This window comes from Acomys russatus, chromosome 16 (genome assembly GCF_903995435.1).
Source record: "Acomys russatus chromosome 16, mAcoRus1.1, whole genome shotgun sequence".
Taxonomy (NCBI): Eukaryota; Metazoa; Chordata; class Mammalia; order Rodentia; family Muridae; genus Acomys; species Acomys russatus.
Genome location: NC_067152.1, coordinates 33219213 through 33237599, shown reverse-complemented (window position 1 = coordinate 33237599; position 18387 = coordinate 33219213). Strand labels below are relative to the sequence as shown.

Below are 18387 nucleotides of genomic sequence, written 5' to 3'. Positions count from 1 at the left end.
CGGTCATCACTAATCTCTGTAAAGAAAGTAAATAGAAAAGTAGCCAGACATAGTTGTAAGAATGTCAACTATTCAGAGGCTAAGGAATGCTAGCCCTGAATTTGAGGCCACTTGGGACTACGAAGACCCCCGTGAGGAAGGAGGGAGGGAGGGACCAGCGTGATGCACTAGTTGTTCTGTTCCTTTACTCGCTGCTGGTGTGATGCTACACGCCTTTAATCCCAGCACTCAGCCCAGCCTGCTCTGCAAAGCGAATCCAGGACAGCAAGGCTACACAGAGAAACCCTGTCTCCAAAAACCAAAAAATAAAAGATAAAGAAGGCTCTGATTTGGGTTTGTTTTTAGACAGGGTCTCACTGTAGCTTGCAACTCATTGTAAACTAGGCTGGCTGGCCATGAACTCACAGGGATTGCCCTGCCCTTGTCTCCACACCCTGCTCACTGTTCAGGTTGTTCTAACTCCACGTGCAGTTAGCTGTGAACTGCCTGAGATGGGTGCTGGGACCCGAAACTCAGTCTTCTGGAAGAGCAGAAAGTGCTCTTCACCACCAAGCCATCTCTAGCCTATCTAAAAGGAAGCCAAAAAAAAAAAAGGCAAGCAAATTCAATTCCCTGTAAGTTGGTTTATATGCTTTTGTTTTTGGTTTTTCGAGACAGGGTTTCTCTGTGTAGCCTTGGCCATCCTGGACTCACTTTGTAGACCAGGCTGGCCTCGAACTCACAGTGATCCACCTGCCTCTGCCTCCCTAGTGCTGGGATTAAAGGTGCGTGCTACCACGCCCAGCTTGTCCTGGACTCTTGTAGACCAGGCTGGCCTCAAACTCACAGCAATCTGCCTGCCCTTGCCTCCCAAATGCTGGGATTAAAGGCGTGCGCCACCACCGCCTGGCTTACACATTTGTTTCTTATAACTTGTGGTTTAGTTGTACTTGAGGATTAAAGTAAAGAGTAAAACACACAAGCCTGTAATCCCAACACTACAGGAGGCAGAGACAGGCAGATCTACAAAGCAAGTCCAGGACAGCCAAGGCTACGTAGACAAACCCCATCTCTAGCCTGGCGTGGTAGTGCACACCTTTAATCCCAGTACCCAGGAAGTAGAGGCAGGTGGATTGCTGTGAGTTCAAGGCCAGCCTGGTCTACAAAGTGAGCCTAGCACTGCCAAAGTAACAGAAACCGTGTCTCTAAAAAATAAAAAAGGAGAGAAAACCAAAACCTGGGTGGTGGCAGCAAGACATGTGGAAATCTTTGTTGTTTTGTGGTTTCTGGGGGGCTTTGTTTTTTTGGGGGGGGTGGTTTTTGTTTTGGTTTGATTTTTTGAGACAGGGTTTCTCTGTGTAGCCCTGGCTGTCCTGGGCTACACTCTGTAGACCAAACTGGCCTCAAACTCACAATGATCCACCTATCTCTGCCTCCTAAGTGCTGTGCCACCACGCCTGGCTTGTTTTTTTGTTTTTCAAGACGGGGTTTCTCTGTGTAACATGACTGTCCTAGACTCCCTTTGTAGGCCAGGCTGGCCTTGAACTCACAAGAGTTCTGCCTACCTCTGCCTTCCGAGTGCTGGGATTACAGATGCGCACCACTGTGACAAGCCACGTTTTTTCCAAATACTTGTAACTCAAACTCCAAGGAATCGGAAATCATCCACAAATGCCTCAGTCAGGAGTGTGTCAGGAGACACACACATTCATACACTCAATACAAACACACCGACCTTTAGAGAAAGAGCTTTACAGACGAAAGTCTTTATTAAACATTAATGAGACCTTGTAAAGGAATTTCCAAGTAAAAGCAGAGGGAGCTAGGAGTGTGGCTGCACAGCTAGAGTGCTTGCTTGGAAAGCAAGAAGCTCTGAGGTTGAGGCCAGCCTCATTGAGAGCCCATCTCCAACAATGCAAAAGAAAACAGAAACCGAAGACGTGTTAGAGTGGAACCTCCTACTCCTCAGAGTAGTTAGTGAGCACCTCCCCGGGGGAGTAAGTCTCTGAAGCTGAAGAACTTACTATGTCTCTAGCCTGACAGAATCAGCAATCCTTCTAAAAGATGCTGCAGTCTCACATGAGATGTCCAAGATTTCACTTGCTGCTTAACGCCCGCCCCATCTCTCCCCTCCTTATCCCCGCCCCCACCCTCCACCCTCACTAGACAGGGTTTCCTTTTGTAACAGCCTTGCAATTCTGTAGACCAGACCTTGACATCACTGATCCACCTGCCTCCGCTTCCCAAATGCTGGGATTACAGGCATCTGGCTTGTTTTATTCTTTCTTCTTTTAAAGATTTATTATGTACACAATGTGTGCCTGCCGGCCAGAATAGGTCACCAGATCTCATAGATGGCTGTGAGCCACCCTGTGGTTGCTGGGAATTGAACTTAGGACCTCTGGAAGAACAGCCAGTGCTCTTAACCTCTGAGCAAGCTCTCCAGCCCTTGTTTTACTCTTGACAAATTAACCTTCTTTATTTATTTATTTTTGGAATTAATTAATCTTTTATTAGCACAAAATTACACCAACCCAGGAGCCCAGAGCCGAGCAATAAGTTAAGGCACACATCAGGTCAAGGGCAACATCCCCAGGCTGACATGCCCCAAACTTCCTGAGCAAATCCAGGGGGGCTAGTGGTTCTGAGGGTCCCAGAGGACCTTTTCCTTCCAGGTGAAAGGAACAGAACAGGGCACATGCTAGAGGACCACCCTGTGGACAAGTGAAGGTGGCCTGAGGCCTTGGATCACTGGTATCTCATTGGCCAGATGCAGCTCACTTCTCAAAGTAGGGCGGGTAGAACTGGAAGTCACGGTGGCCTTTGACAGACAGCACAGTAGATGATCACGTGGTCGACTCCGGGGACTAACCCAGGACTCCAGGGGCTGAGAAGATGGCGCTGGAGACACCTAGCCCTAGCAGCAGAAGCAGGAAGGAGGCCAGCACTAGCCGGCAGTTTTTCTGTATCAAAGGATGTTGCAGCAGGTATTGTAGGCGTGCTGGGTGCTGCTGTTGCTGCTGGTGCTGAAGGACCCCTGGGAGCTCGGGATAGACACATGCCCAAAATCCCTGGTACTGACTCCCTGATCGGGCTCTGGAGAGGCGAGAGCTCCATCCTCGTCATTTTCCAGGTTCTGGTAGCGAGCCGGGACTACTTGTCTTCATCAGCCACCTCGAACAGGGCCCAGTGTTCCAAGTGCCACGGCCTGAAGCGGGCGACCCCGCTGGACTCAGGCCCAGGCCCCGTCATCGATGCTCAACTGGGGCCTGGAGGCACTCATGACCCCTGCCCGCCTAGGCTCCCAGCACCAGCCGCTATCTGAGAAGCTAACTTTAATCATAGACACCATCCTTAAGTACAACTAAACCACAAGTTAGAAAAAACAAATGTGTGGCCGGGCATGGTGGCACATGCCTGTTATTCCAGCACAAGGCTAACACAGAGAGACCCTGTCTCAACCAAAATTGAAAAAGAAAAAGAATTGTTGCAAATTCCCTTTTGATTCATTTTTATTATTCATTTCTATATGTATGGGTGTTTTGTCTTCACGTATGTCTATGCATCACGTGTGTGCCTGGTTCCAGGGGAGGCCAGAAGAGTGTGTTGGAGCCCCTGAATTGGAATTAAAGAGGGTTACAAGCTAACATATGGGTGCTGGGAACCAAACCTGGGTCCTCTGCAAGAGCACCAAGAACTGCTGAGCCATCTCTCCGCCCCGTAAGTAACTTGTGAACCACTTTCTTTTCTAAAAATATAGGCAAAGCAGACATAAAATCACTGTCTTAAGTCTTTTAAGCACACAATTCCATCACTCTGGTTATTTTGCTGTATAACCTCTCTCCAGATTTTCATCTTGTGAAACCAAAGCTACCCACTAAGAAATCGACTTCCTCCTCTCAGCACTCTCTGGAAACCACCAGGCTACTCCTGTGGGGTCTCTTTCCTGTGTGTGTTTATTAGCCTGTGTCAATTATACATAACAGCGGGACCCATCACGGCGCTTCCCTGCTTGTACATATGTGCTTCAGAGTTACTCCCATCTTCCTCTCTTCCATTTTTTAAAAAATATTTTATTTAACTTTAATGTATGTACATTGGTGTGAGGGTGTCAGATCTTGTAGTTACAGACAGTTGTGAGTTGCCATGTGGTTGCTGGGAATTGAGCCATCTCTCCAGCCCCCTCCCTCTTCCTTGCTGATCCCTCAACTAGTCCCCTTCTCCTTTCTTGTCTTTGTGTGTGACCCAGTGAGCTCCATTAGTGCTGCTTGCAGGAGCTATGGGCCTCTGACCAGTGACTACGCCACTGAAGAAAGTACCTTTCTCACAGCAACCACTGACAGGCAGTCGAACCTCCGGGAGGGGTGCAGCCTTGTGAGTTCCTCCTCACTCCAAGACAGGGTGTTGACAGACCCACTTCTTTGACGGTAATCACAGCTGCTGTGAGTTTAAGAGTACAGTGGTGGCGCACAACTTTAATCCCAGCACTCGGGAGGCAGAGGCAGGCGGATCACTGTGAGTTTGAGGCCAGCCTGGTCTACAAAGTGAGTCCAGGACAGTCAGGGCTACACAGAAAAACAAACAAACAAAAACAAAAGAGTGCAGTGGAGTTTAAGAGGCTCAGTGGTTAAGAGCCCTTGTTGCTTTTGCAGAGATCCTGGCTTTGGTTCCCAGCTCCTTCATAGTGGCTATAACCATCCATAACTTCAGTTGTATGGGATCAGACACCCTCTTCTGACCTTTTTTTTTGCCTTACATTTTTTAAGAGCTGGGTGGTGGTGGGCACAAGCCCTTAATCCTAGTACTTGGGAGGCAGAGGCAGGCAGATCTCTGAGTTTGAGGCCAACATGGTCTACAGAGCTAGTTCTAGGACAGCCAGAGCTACACAGAGCAACCTGTTTCAAAACAAACAAACAAACAAACAGCTCTAGAAGCAGAGGCAGGTGGATCTTTGTGAGTTCAACCCAGCTTTGTTTACAAAGAGAGTACAGGACAGCCAAGACTGTTATGCAGAGAAACCCTGTCTCAAAGAACAAAAAACAAGCCAGGCATGGTGGCGCATGCCTTTAATCCCAGCACTTGGGAGGCAGAGACAGGTGGATCGCTGTGAGTTTGAGGCTAGCCTGGTCTACAAAGTGAGTCTAGGACAGCCAAGGCTACACAGAGAAACCCTGTCTCAAAAAAAAAAAACAAAACAAAACAAAACAAAAACAAAAAACAAGCAAGCAAGCAAAAATAACAACAAAGAAAAAAAATTAACACTAAATAAAACCAGATGTGATAGCACACGCTTAGAACCCCATAACTTAGGAATCTGAGGCTGGAGGGTTGAGCGTTCAAGGCCAGATAGAGCTATAGAGTGAGACCCTGTCTTGAAGCAGGGATGGTGGGGGTAGAATAATATTGTGCAGCTTGCATATTCCTCACTATGACTATCCATTTGCTCCTCCAATGACTGAGCATGGATGTAGAACTATCTCTTGGAGGTGTAACCAGAAGTGCAGTAGCTGGGCCATCTGGTGACTTCATGAGGAGTGACCATCCTCTTCTGCACAGCAGTGGCACCATTTCAGAGTCCCTCCAGCAATCCACAGAGTTCTGAGCTCCATACCCTCAGTGTTTGGATTTGGGTTTGCCAGAAGGGAGGCTCTTTCTCAGAAGCCATCCTAATGTATATGGACAATGTTTCATTGTGGTTTGCTATGAAAAGCGATGGAACTATTATTATGTATTATTGTGTTAAATATATATATAATATTGGGTTTTGGTTTGTTGGTTGGTTGGTTGGTTGGTTTTGGTTTTTCCAGACAGGGTTTCTCTGTGTAGCCTTTACATTCCGGGACTCACTTGGTAGACTAGGCTGGCCTCAAACTCGCAATGATCCATCTGCCTCTGCCTCCCGAGTGCTGGGACTAAAAGCATGCACCATTTTTCCCCCCCAAGACAGGGTTTCTCTTATAGTCCTGGCTGTCCTGGACTAACTTTGTAGACCCGGCTGGCCTCGAACTTACAGCGATCTGCATGCCTCTGCCTCCCAAATGCTGGGATTATAGGCATGTGCCACCACGCCGGGCTACTTTTTATTTTTTTAAGATTTATGTATACAGTGTTTTTGCCTGCTCTTACTCTTGCTCACCAGAAGAGGGCACTAGATCTCATTATAGATGGTTGTGAGCCACCAAGTGCTTGCTGGGAATTGAACTCAGGACCTTTGAAAAAGTAGCCAGTGCTCTTAGCCTCTGAGCCATCTCTCCAGCCCTGTTTTTGTTTTTTGAAATAGGGTCTCCCTAGGCTGTCCTAGAATTCACAGAGACTCGCCTGCCTCTATGTCCCAAGTACTGGGATTAAAGGTGTGTGCCACCACACCTGGCTAGTTTTGGATTTAGTGGGGTTTGTGGGAGTTTCATGGTTTTGTTGTTGTTGTTGTTGTTGTTTAATTTGATTAATTGTTATCCCATCACTTGCATCCTCCCGTTCCTCCCTCCCTCCTGCTTTCACCTTATTCCCCTCCCCTAGGTCTATGACCAAGGGGGACCTCCTCCCCCTCTATATAGTCACAGGCTATCAAGTCTCATCTTGGTAGCCTGCTGATTCTTTGAGTGCCCTCAGGCCTCCCCACCTAGAGGAGGTGGTCAAATATGGGGCACCAGAGTTCATGTCAGAGTGAGCCCCCGCTCTCCACATAACTGTGGAGAATGTCCTGACCATTGGCTTGATCAGAGTAGGGGGAGTTTCATGGTTTTGTTTTTGTTGTTGAGAGCCTAGTCTTTAACGAATGAGCCATCTCTCCAGCCCTTATTTTTTGGTTTAAAGATTTTGTGTGCATGTGTGCAGGCACCCATGGAGGCCAGAAGAGGGCAGCATCTCCCCCTGGAGCTGGAGCTACACACATTTGTGAGCCATCAAACATAGGTGTTAGGAACCAAGCTCTGATCCTCTGAAGGAACAGCAAGCACTGTTAACTGCTGAGCCCGTCTCTCCAGCCCCCTTGTTTTCGTTCTAAGTCCTGGCCACAGCTTCGCTACTGTTCCTGGCCTCAGCCATCACGCTCTCACAGCTAGTTTACTGCAAAGCCTCCTGCACTGCTCCCAGCAGTCAATCCTCAATGCTCAGACTGGAATGAACCTGTGAAAACAGAAGAGGGGGTGTGGGGAAGATCGCTCAGCTTGTAATGTACTTGCCACATAAGCAGCAGTCGCCGGAACAAACACAGAAAAGCCAGTGGTGGTACACATACTTTTATTTTCATTTTCATTTTCATTTTTTATTATTATTTTTATTTTTGCACATACTTTTAATCCTAGTGCTGGGGAGGTGGAGACAAGGAGATCCCTGAAGTTCACTGGTCAGCCAGTCCTTCTACTCTGAGATACAGGCCCGGGAGAAACCCTGTCTCAAAAAATAAACAAGAAAACAAAACAAAAAAGCAAGGGCTGACTGTAGTGGGAAAAGTCTTGCCTTTAGTCCCAGCACTCTGGAAGCTGAAGCAGGCAGATCTCTGTGAGTTCAAGGCCAGCCTGGTCTCCAAAGTCCTGGACAGCCAGGGCTACACAGAGAAACCCTGTTTCAAAAAACAAACAAGCAAAAACAACACAACAACAAAAAGGCAGAGAGCATCCTAAGAAGTAACATCCAGGGTAGTTCTCTGGCATGGACACAAACAGGCACACATGTGCACTTAGGTACATGTGTACACACACAGACCTGTGCACTTACATCTCACACACACATATGCAGGGGTTTTTTTTGTTTGTTTGGTTTTGTTTTTTTTTTTTTGTTTTTTTTTTTGTTTTTGTTTTTTCAAGACAGGGTTTCTCTGTGTAGCCTTGGCTGTCTTGGACTCACTTTGTAGACCAGGCTGACCTTGAACTCACAGTGATCCGCCTGCCTCTGCCTCCCAAGTGTTGAGATTAAAGGCGTGTGCCACCACTGCCCAGCTTCAGGGTTTTTTTGTTTTTAAAGATTTATTTATTTATTTTACATATATGAGTGTTCTATCTGCATCTACACCTGTAGGCCAGAAAAGGGCATCAGATCACATTATAGATGGTTGAGCCACCCTGTGGTTGCTGGGAAGATAGTGCTCTTAACCACTGAGCCATCTCTCCAGCCCCACGTGCATTTGTTTTAAATTAAAACTAGTGAAGCGTGTTTGTGGTCCCATCCCAAGAGGCTGGCCACCCATCTTGTGCTTTGCCTCAGCAACATCCTGAGACCTTGTCTCCGACAAAACAGAACAACAGCAGCAAACACCTGCTGACAACAGACTGGGGTGTGGCTCAGTGGGAGAGGACTCCCTCACGTCTGCAAAGCCCTGGGTTCAGTTTAGACTGTCAAGCTCTCATCGAGATGCCAGCTCATCTTTTCTCAGAATTAGCTCCCCTGGGTGGGTGTTATCATTGTGTCTACTTTGTGGCTGAGGTAACCAAGAGTCAGAGAGGCCCAGTAACTCCCCTGCAGTTCCAAGATGGACGGCCTAAAGCAGGGGTGTTCATACTTAACACATGTGTGGCCTGCCTTCTAGGCCTTTCCTTGTGTTCCCCCGAGCTCTTCCCATCTACCCAGGAGTTTACAGCACAAATAGCAGGAACTCACTCATGGGAAGAAGCTGGCTCTGAGAATAAACCGATCTTTTAGATTTGCAGATCTTGTGACCAAGCCGTGAAGGCACTGCCAAGATGTCCCGAGATAGGCCAAGAGGGGGCCTATTCTGGTTGCTCAGCATCCAAATTACCTCAATGCCAGGAGGGAAACACCTGGCAAAGAACCAATGCTTGCTGGGTGTAGTGGTGTTTGTCTTTACTGCCAGCAGAGACGGGGCAGATCCCTGTGGGCTCCACCATCCACAGGGTTGGAGTAGTTTGCACAGTAAACCACACCTACACAGTGAACTCTTGTCTCAAAAACAACAAACAACAGGGAAAAAAAGAAAACAAAACAGATCCTGCCATCATGGACAAACCTTTCCCTAGGAACCATGGTTCTGTTGTTTGGTGGTTGTTGTTGTTTTGGGTTACTTGTTTCATTTTATGTGTGTGAGTTATTTGCCCACATGTATGTGAGCAGAAGAGGACATTGAATTCCCTGGAGCTTGGGTGAACTACCACCCCTGGGTCCACCGCAACAGCAGCAAGACCTCTTAACTGCCAACTCATCTCTCCAACCTCTGTTGCTGTTCTTTTTGTTTTTCCAAGACAGGATCCCCCTGTGTAGGCTTAGCCGTCCTAGACTTGCTTTGTGGACCAGGCTGGTCTCGAACTCCCAGAGATCCACTGGTCTCTGCTTCCCAAGTGCTGGGATTACAGGCATGCAGTGCCGTGTCCAGCTTCTTGCTGTTCTCCTAAGCATTATATTATTTGTATTGATGTGTGTGTGTGTGTGTGTGTGTGTGTGTGTGTGTGTGTGTGTGTGTGAAGGTGCACATGTATGCAAGTGCTCATAGAGGCCAGAAGGCATCAGCTCCTCTGGACCCAGAGTTTTAGATACTGGTGCCTCTCAGTAGGGGTGCTAGGCAACGGAATGAAAGGCTGCAAGTGCTCTTGATTGCCAAGCCATCTCCCCAGCCAGCCTCTGTTCCTAAGGCATCTCTGATGACGAAGGACCATCCTGTTGAGAATAATCTACTTTAAACACAGTGGATTATGGGTGTCAGCCACACGTGCAGAACTTCCATTAGGACACCTAGATTCAGTCTGACTGAACAAGGAAGTACTTAGTGTGGCGTAGCCAAGTTGACACATAGAAGTAACCACTAGTGGTGGCGGTGGTGCACACCTTATACATATATTCTGGCTTTTTTTTTTTTTTTGGTTTTTTTTTTTTGAGACAGGGTTTCTCTGTGTAGCCGTGGCCATCCTGGACTCACTTTGTAGACCAGGCTGGCCTCGAACTCACTGCGCTCCGTCTGCCTCTGCCTCCCGAGTGCTGGGATTAAAGGCGTGCGCCACCACGCCCGGCTTTATTTTTATTTTTTATTTTTTTTAGATTTATTTATTACATATACAGTGTTCTGCCTGCATGTACACCTACACACCAGAAGAGGGCACCAGATCTCATTGTAGATGGTTGTCAGCCACCATGTGGTTGCTGGGAATTGAACTCAGGAACTCTGGAAGAGCAGACGGTGCTCTTAACAGCTGAGCCATCTCTCCAGCCCCTTATTTTTTTATTTTATGTACATTGATGTTTTGACTACGTGTGTGTGTGTGTGTGTGTGTGTGTGTGTGTGTAAGTATGTCAGATCCTGAGCTGGAAGTGGTGGCACACACTGTAATCCCAGCACTCGGGGTGGCAGAGGCAGGCAGATCTCTGTGAGTTCTAGGCCAGCCTGGTCTATAAAGCGAGTCTGTAATTCCTGTTCCAGGAGATCTGACATAATTTATTTTGTTGTTTTTTGTTTGTTTGTTTGTTTTTGTTTTTCAAGACAGGGTTTCTCTGTGTCGCCTTGGCTGTCCTAGACTCACTTTGTAGACCAGGCTGGCCTCGAACTCACAGTGATCAGTGATCCGCCTGCCTCTGCCTCCCTAGTGTCGGGATTAAAGGCATGTGCCACCACGCCAGGTTCATATCCAGTTTATAAAAGACAGTTTTAAAGAAAGTATTGAAGATGGTGAGGACGTGAGCTGAGTCCAAAGTGCTACTGTGACTGTCAAAGGTCAATGCCTTCTCTCCCTGAAGACCACACAATTCACTGGCCATCCTGTCCCCTAAGTCACTGGACTAAGCCATCACAAGTTCTGGCATCCAGTTATATAAAGGTCACTTGGAAGGGACTTCTTGAGAGACCAAGACACCTACCTTAAGGGTGTAAAACAAGGTTGATTTCAGGGAGGCCACGGAAAACCTAGAAATAAACAATTGTGGCCAGAGATGGAAAATGTAGCTCAGTTGATAAAGAATCTGCCTGGCAATAATGGGAAAATGAGGGGAGGGGGAGGAATGGGAGGATACAAGGGATGGGATAACCATTGAGATGTAACAAGAATAAATTAAAAAAAAAAAAACAAAAAAAAAACCAAACAAAAAAAAATCTGCCTGGCATGCACAGGGTCCCAGTTCTTCATAAACCTGGGGTGGTCAGGCCGGCATGGTGGCATATGCCTATAATCTCAGCACTTGGGAAGGCAGAGGCAGGCGGATCTCTGAGTTAGAGGCCAGCCTGGTCTACAGAGAGAGTTGCAGGACAGCCAAGACTATAAAGAAACCCTGCCTCAAACAAACAAGCAAACAAAAAATGTAGCGTTTGAAAAATGTTTGTCGTATAAGACTACCCCTCTTCCAACACACACCCTGTGTAGCCGACTCCGGCATGTGTCTGTTTTCAGGCAAGGCACAGACAACCAGGTGCTTCATTAAATGCCAGCAGACACCCACTGCCAGCCTACACTGCCCCTTTAAGGTGCGCTCCACACTCAACATGAAGACACACCACCCTCCGAGTCAAATGGGCGGGTTCTGACGGAGAGCCAATCCAAGCTCATGTTCTCCTTGAGGTACAGGAAGATGTGTGCAGCTTGCTCCTCCCTGCACAGAGGGGACTTGGCCACAGCACCCCCACACACACACACCGTGTGCCCCAGACAGAAGAAGCAACGGAAAACAAGCTGCAGGTAAGTACCTGGTGTATAAAGTGACCCGGGACTTTGACTTTAACACGGATTTTTCTGGTGTGTGTGTGTGTATTAAAAAGTCATCTTATACCCTCCAAAATATGGTACATGCACACACATGTACATACCAGTAGTTCCAACACACAGGAAGCTAAGCCTGGATGGTCATATGAACTCAGGAATTTCGAAATCAGCCTGGGTAGCAAGACTTCATCTCAAAAAAAAAAAAAGAAAGAAAAGAAAAGAAAAAAAGCCCAGGCATGGTGGCACTCGCCTTTAATCCCAGCACTCGGGAGGCAGAGGCAGGCGGATCCCTGCGAGTTTGAAGCCAGCCTGGTCTACAAAGGGAGTCCAGGACAGCCAAGGCTACACAGAAAAACCCTATCTCAAAAAGAAAAGAAAAGAAAAGAAAAAAAGTAGTTTATCCGTGAAATAAACCACACAATAAGGGAATATTACAGAAAAAAACCATCTCTCTCTCTCTCTCTCTCTCTCTCTCTCTCTCTCTCTTCCCCTCCTTCCCTCCCTCCCCCCCCTCTCTTTCTCTCCCTCTCTCTCTCTCCCTTTGTTTGAGACAGGATTTCTCTCTGTGTAGCCCTGGCTGTCCTGCAACTTGTTTTGTAGACCAGGCTGGCCTGGAATTCACAGAGATCCGCCTGCCTCTGCCTCCGTGAGTATTGGGATTAAGGGGGTGTGCCGCCGCCACCAGCCAGCTTCTCTGATTCTTTTTTTGGTTTTTGTTTTTTTGAGACAGGGTTTCTCTGTGTAGCCTTGACTGTCCTGGACTCGCTTTGTAGACCAGGCTGGCCTCGAACTCACATCAGTCTACCTGCCTCTGTTTCCCAAGTGCTGGGATTACAGGCATGCGCCACTTCCCCAATTATTTGTTTGTTTGTTTGTTTGGATTTTGGTTTTTCTTTCTTTCTTTCTTTCTTTCTTTTTTTGTTTGCTTGTTTTTTGAGACAGGGTTTCTCTGTGTAGCCTTGGCTGTCCTGGAACTTCCTCTGTAGACCAGGCTAGCGATCCATCTGCCTCTGCCTCCCAAGTGCTGAGATTAAAGACATGTACCACCACTGCCTGGCCCTGGTTCTTTTTATTTTTTTAATTAAAAAAAAAATTTTTTTTTTTGGTTTTTCAAGACAGGGTTTCTCTGTGTTGTCTTGGCTGTCCTAGGCTCACTTTGTAGACCAGGCTGGCCTTGAATGCACAGCGATCCACTTGCCTCTGCCTCCAGAGTGCTGGGATTAAAGGCATTTGCCACAACACCTGGCCCTGATTCTTTTAAGTGTGTACTATTTATTTCCTTACTTAGACTAAGATCTTGCTATATATCCCAGACTGGTTTTAAGCTCTTTATTCTCCCGTGTCTACTACTGTCTCCCCACTACCACCATCAGAGAGTTAGGAATACAGGCCTGTGCTCCCACATCCAGCCTTCCCAGATTTTTAACTCCCAAGAGGTCCTTTGTATTTTATATACATATTATATATTATGATTATGATATATAATGAATGGGGGAGGCTCCTTCCCAGTTTCCCAGACCAGGAGCACAGACAGACCCCTGCCCTGAAGTTTTTAGACACAGCCTGAAATAAGGGTTTCAGAAAGCTGCACTTCTACATCTTGGCCTGGAGGTGGCGCCCCTGCTGTTGAACTGGAAAAGATGGACTAACCTGGTGAAAGAATGAGGATGTCCCCCAGGCGAAGGGGATGTCACAGTTTAGAAGTGGGGGAGGGGAGAGAGGGCAGGACTCTTCAGACCCTGGAAGAAAGCATGACATTGCCCCACACCTAACAGCATTGTCAACCCCTCAAACAGCCCAAAAGTAACCTTGAAATTTATTTTAAACTCCCATGGCCTCAGATCCAAAACAACATGGGTTTAAGCACTACACTCCAGCCCCGGGAAGTGCTGCATGCTGGTTATCTAAAGCTCTGAGACGCTGCAGACATGAGAACCTAGAGTTCAAAATCATCCTTGAGGGCTGGAGAGATGGCTCAGTGGTTAAGAGCGCTGCCTGCTCTTCCAAAGGTCCTGAGTTCAATTCTCAGCAACCACATGGTGGCTCACAAGCATCTGTAATGAGATCTGATGCCCTCTTCTGGTGTACATACAGGCAAAACACTGTGTATATATGATAAATAAATAAGTTTTAAAAAATCATCCTTGAATGCATAGCAAGTGTGAGACCAGCCTGAGCTACATGCGACCCTGTCTCAAAAAACAAACAATAGGGGGCTGGAGAGATGGCTCAGGAGTTAAGGCATGGACTGCTCTCCCAGAGGTCCTGGGTTCAATTCCCATCACCCACATGGTGGCTCACAACTCTCTGTAACTCCAGCTCCAAGGTATCTGACACCCTCACACACACATACAAGCAGGCAGAATACCAATGTACAATAAAATACAAAATAAAATAATCATTGAAAAACAAAACAAAACAAAAAACAAGGCCTCTTGGTGGTGGCGCAGCATTCAGTGGTCCCAGCACTCATGCAGAGCAGGCAAATCTCTGAGTACAAGGCCAGCCTGGTCTACAGAGTGAGTTCCAGGACAGCCAGAGAAAACCCTATCTGGAAAAACAAACAAACAAGAAGCAAATTTTCCAAATAAACATTCCAAATGCAACCAGACTGGAGTGGCACACACCTTTAATCCCCGCACTCGGGAGGCAGAGGCAAGAGGATCTCTGAGCTCAAGGTCAGCCTGGTTTACAGAGTGAGTTCCAGAACAGCCAGGGATACACAGAGAAATCCTGTCTCAAATAACAAACAAACGAAAAACATTTCAAGTCCTCCCATGACAGAGTTGAGGGGCTCTTCCAAGTTGGGCATGGTGGTGCACAACTTTAATTCCAGTACCCACAAGACCAAGGCAGGCAGAACTTTGTGAGTTCAAGGCCAGCCAGGGCTACATAATGAGAACCTGCTTCAAAAATACAAAAGCAAAACAAAACAAAGAAACAAAAATACCTTTTCTGACCCAACAGGGCCCCTAGTGTTTCCAGGCAGCAGATGTAGTTGGTAACTTCAGTAGAAGACCTGCAGGGCCAGACCTAGGAGCCACATTTTTGTTGTTGTTGTTGTTGTTGTTTTGTTTGGTTTGGTTTTTCAAAACAGGGTTTCTCTGTGTAGCCTTGGCTGTCCTGGACTTGCTTTGTAGACCAGGCTAGCCTCAAACTCACAGCGATCCCCCTGCCTCTGCCTCCCAGAGTGCTGGGATTAAAGGCGTGCGCCACCACGGCCTGGCTCTCCAGTCCCATTTTTGTCACCCTGTGTTCTCACAACCTTCCAGTTTCATGGAGCTTTGCTCAGCGGAGTGGTCAGCTAGGTGGCAGGCCTGCAGGCGACCTGACGGATTCCAGTCACTCACTTCTGCCCACTGTTCTAACCAGGAGATGCTATCTGGGCACACAGGCTGAGGGAGGCCTGGCTGGAAGCCAGCCTTGCCATCCTCACCTTTTGTTTTTTGTTTTTTGTTTGTTTGTTTTTTGAGATAGGGTTTCTCTTGTAGCCCTGGCTGTCCTCAACTTACTTTGTAGTCCAGGCTGCCCTCGAACTCACAGAGATCCTCCTGCCTCTGCCTCCCAAGTGCTGGGATTAAACGAGTGTGCCACCATGACCAGCTCCAGGCTAGTTTTCTAAACTTGGAGAATCTGGGCAATATTATTTATTGTTTGTGTAGTATGTGCCTGGTATAGTACATGTTGGGAGATATGTGTGGTGCGTGGCATATGTGTGTTTCACATTGGGTCCAGCCTGGCCTGTAGAGCAATTTACTTTGTGTGTACTTGTATGTGCATGTATGTATGTAGGAGGGTGATAGGTATAAATATGGGATGTGTGTATGACATATATGTGCCGTGTGGTATGGATGGGAAGGGAAGGGAGGGAGACGTGGTAGCAGTCTCACATGTAGGTAGTGTGTGTGTGTGTGTGTGTGTGTGTGTGTGTGTGTGTGTGGTATGTCTGTCTCGGTATGTGCGATGTTCCTGGTGTGAACAGTATGTGGCGTGTAGATGGTGTGTGTCTATAGAAAGGGCTTGCGTGGGGTATGTGTGTGGCTTCTGGAGTTTGTGGGGGGTTGTATTGGTAGGTGTGTAATGTGTTGTGTGTTGCATGTTTGTTAGTGTGTGTATGAGGTACGTGTGATATGTACGTGGTGTCCGTATGTTGTAGCATGGTATGCATGTGTGGGGACACATATGGGAGGTTCAGGGAGCGTATGACTGCTGTGTGTAGTGGGTATGTAGGGAGTGTAGCAGGGTGCACACCTGGTGTGGTGTGTGTGCGGGGTATAGAGAAATTTTAATCCAGCAACATGGCTACTCCGACTGGAATGCAGACACTCTTTCGAATCCCAGGAGAAAGCAAGCAAGCAGATCTCTGAGTTCAAGGCCAGCCTGGTATAGAGCAAGTTTCAGGTAAGGAAAAGCTTAGGTCCAGGTGTGGTGGTACACGCTTTTAATTCCAGCACTCAGGAGACGGAGGCCAGCAGAGCTCTGACTTCCAGTCAGTGCTGTTCAAGCAGTTCGATTGAGAGTGAGTTGAGAGGCAGCGCAGGGGAGTTGAGTTTGTCGCAGTTCAGCTCATGGAATTCAGAGGCAGATTCACCAGGCGAGTTTTACAGAGACAGGTTGAAGAGAGACAACAAGCTAGACACAGGTGAAGACACAGTGAAGCAGAGACTGAGAAAGAGGCAGAAGATTAGAACAGAGTGCTAGAGTTAACTTGAGGCCAGGCAAAGCACTTGTGTCAGAAGCTGAGAGAAGCCAGATTGAATCAGCCAGCTAGGGATGGTGTTTGAGCTAGAACAGTTGAGTTGAACCAGCCAGCCAGAGCTCAGAAAGAACTAGAAAGGGTGAGCTTATTCAGCAGTAAGTCTCAGAGGCTGAAAACATTCTACGCCCGCATAAGATTGGAAAGAGGCCAGAAGCTTCCAGGACTAGGCCTAGCTTAGCAGACAGAGGCAGTAAGCCGGGGGATGACAGTTAAATTGGGTGGATAAAATTATAGCCGGGCGTGGTGGTGCACGCCTTTAATCCCAGCACTCGGGAGGCAGAGGCAGGCAGATCGCTGTGAGTTCGAGGCCAGCCTGGTCTACAAAGTGAGTCCAGGATGACCAAAGGCTACACAGAGAAACCCTGTCTCGAAAAAAAACCAAAAAAATAAAAATAAAAATAAATTATTTTAACAGCATTGTATGTGCGTGGTATGTGTTCTGTGTGTATGTCTGTGTATCCGTAGTGTGACACTGGCGTGGCATGTACATGGTGTGTAGTTTGTGCGTATGTCTCTGTGCATGTGTGTAGCATGTACCTGATGTGCTGTGTGCATGGTGTGTGGTTCATGTGTATCTGTGTGTACCCTGTGCCTAGTGTGTTACATGTCCTCTGCACGTGTGGTATGATGTGGACTGTGTGCAAGTGCACACAGCAGGACAAGGCAGATCCCTTGCTCAGACACAACAGGGATGCCAAAGGAAGTCTTTGTGCCTCCTTTGCGCCCCAACTTCCTTTGTTTCAGGAAGAGAATGAGAAGCCCCCGGCAGCAGCTGGCACGTGCATGGCCCGTTTCCTTCCTCACCTTCCCTCCCCTAAAACGAGCTGTTCACTTTATGATCTACTAAGGTATTCACATTAGTAATGTCAGTGACTGCTTATTAAAATCCTGATTTCCTGAGATGTTAGCTTTACAGGTTTCTGGCTGAGGAAGTGGCATTTGGCCAAGTAGGATGATAATGTACTGGCCAAAATTATTCAAGGTGGCTTGATTGAAGCAGGAAATAAAACTCATCTGCTCCCCTATTGCTTCTTGTGAATGACCCATTAGAAAGAGCAAATAAGAGCAGGGCTTGGTGGTGCACACCTTTAATCCCAGCACTTGGGAAACAGAGGCAGAGGGATGACTGTGAGTTCAAGGCCAGCCTGGTCTACAAAGTGAGTCCAGGACAGCCAAGGCTACACAGAAAGACAAAACAAAACAAAACAAAACAAAAAAACAAAAGCAAATAAGGTTTTCAAAATCCATGCTTCCTTCACTCTCTGTTAGCTAGTTCTGGCCAGGGAGCAAGGAAAGCCAAAAGAAGCCGCTCGGTTACATACCTGCCATGACTACAGTCTGGGAGCACAGGTTCAAAGTCCTCAGTGGCCACGTAGCAAGTTTGAAGCTAGCCTGAACTATCTAGGACTTTCTTGTCTCAAAAGCACAAGGACCTGAGTTTAATTCCCAGTACCAACACAAAAAGCTGAGCACAGGAGAGGAGGCAGAGACAGGAAGATTTGTAGGATTTTGATTTTGATTTTATTATTGGGGTTTTTCAATACAGGGTTTCTTTGTGTAGCCTTGGTTGTCCTGGGCTCACTTTTTATAAACCAGGCTGGCCTTGAACTCACAGCGATCCCTCTTCCTCTGCCTCCAGAGTGAGGCTTTCATTTTTTTTGTTATTGTTGTTGTTTTTTGAGACAGTGTCTCTATGTGCTAGCCTTGGCTGCCCTGGAGTCCAGGCTGGCCTCAAACTCACAGCAATCCTCCTGTCTCTGCCTCCTGAGTGCTGGGATTAAAGTTGTGCCTCACCATGCCTGGCGAGGCTTTGATTGTTTTTTAATATTTTATTTAATTTTAACTTACGTGCATTGGTGTGAGGGTGTCAGATCTTGGCGTTACAGACAGTTGTGAGCTGCCATGTGCGTGCTGAGAATTAAACCTGGGTCCTTTGGAAGAGCAAGCAGTGCTCTTAACCACTGAGCCATCTCTCCAGCCCCTAGGCTTTGATTTTTTTTTAAAACCTACTTTATT

General features: G+C 47.3%; 1 pseudogene; it reads right to left on the bottom strand.

Moving 5' to 3' along the window:
• Positions 1–2756: 2756 nt before the first annotated feature.
• On the bottom strand, positions 2757–3262 carry LOC127200573 (transmembrane protein 134-like; annotated as a pseudogene).
• Positions 3263–18387: the final 15125 nt, after the last annotated feature.